This window comes from Lipotes vexillifer, unplaced genomic scaffold (assembly GCF_000442215.2).
Source record: "Lipotes vexillifer unplaced genomic scaffold, Lipotes_vexillifer_v1.1 scaffold1861, whole genome shotgun sequence".
NCBI lineage: Eukaryota > Metazoa > Chordata > Mammalia > Artiodactyla > Lipotidae > Lipotes > Lipotes vexillifer.
This window is the reverse complement of record NW_006784863.1, coordinates 238,040-239,251: the sequence shown is the minus strand read 5'-3', so window position 1 is coordinate 239,251 and position 1,212 is coordinate 238,040.

The following is a 1,212-nucleotide window of genomic DNA, read 5'->3' as shown; positions in this document are numbered from 1 at the left end:
TCCGAGGCGTGTAGGGGCTGCATCTTGGCATCTGCTACGCGTGGCCGGGTAAGAACAGTTCCCAGGTAAAAAAGCTTCACACGCGAAACGCTGAGTCTGAAAAAACCACCCCCGCCGAGGCGAGGCAGTTGTGAGCGGGATGCCTGAGAAGTGGGAGGTGAATGTCCTCGGGAGGGCCCCCCCCCCGGTGCAGCTTTCCCCGGAGGCTGAGGCTGCTGCCAGCGGGGACATCTGCTTTCTTACTCTCCAGCCTGGCTCACCCCGCCCCCTCAGACCCGGGTTGCGTGGTTATTTTACCAACACGGGGGGAGGGAGAGCTCGAGGAGGTAGAGAAGGGGTGGATGGAAGCTCGGGAGATGTTCTTCCCACTCCCCCACGTCCCCTCCTTTTTTCTTCACATCTTTTAACCTTCAAAGTAAAGACTTTATAAATATGAAACGATAAGCGTGTCCGCTGGCTCCCAGGCCCGCCTCCTGCTCGCGGGGCTCTCGGGTGCGAGGCCTTGCCCTCCTCTCCAGCCTCCCCGGAGGCGGCCCGGGTTTCGGCGGTTCCGCCGGGCGCAGGGGCAGGCCGGGTGCGCTCAGCCGGTGGCGCCTTCTCTCCCGGGCTGCTGCCTCGACAGCTGCTTGTAGCTACAGTAATTAGACTGTCAGTGCTTGTTAGAGGAGAGAGGGGGAAACACGCTTATGACAGCAGATTCCGAGACTCCCCAGTTTGTTAATTTCTAAGAGATCTTTAAAGCATTAATTGAGGTCTCCCCAACTCTCCCCCCCCGTCCCTCTCCTCTCCCCAACTCCTCCCTTCCCAAAAATATCTTTAGGGGAAGAGAATTCTCTCCGCGTGGAAGCAGTGTTTCCCGCAAAACTGCAAGCCCGCCCCCGACTCACGCACACGCACACTATTTTATATATACATCTATATGCGCACACGTATACGCAGAAGGTTAACTCGGCTGAGGCCTCGTCCAAATAGGAACCAGGATTGCATTTAAAATAATAAATAAATAAATAAATAAACTAGGACGGAAAGGGGGGGAGGGAAGCAGAAGTCGGGAAGAAAAGAGAAAAGCAGCAGGCTGATTACGAGGTGTCAAAACTGCCAGGAGCAAGAAGGTGATAGCAATCAGGGGTGAGAAGAGTGCGGCATTCGTGCGGGGCAACTAATTATCCGTCTCATTTGAGAAGAGCAGCATTTGAGGCAGCAGCGTTCGCC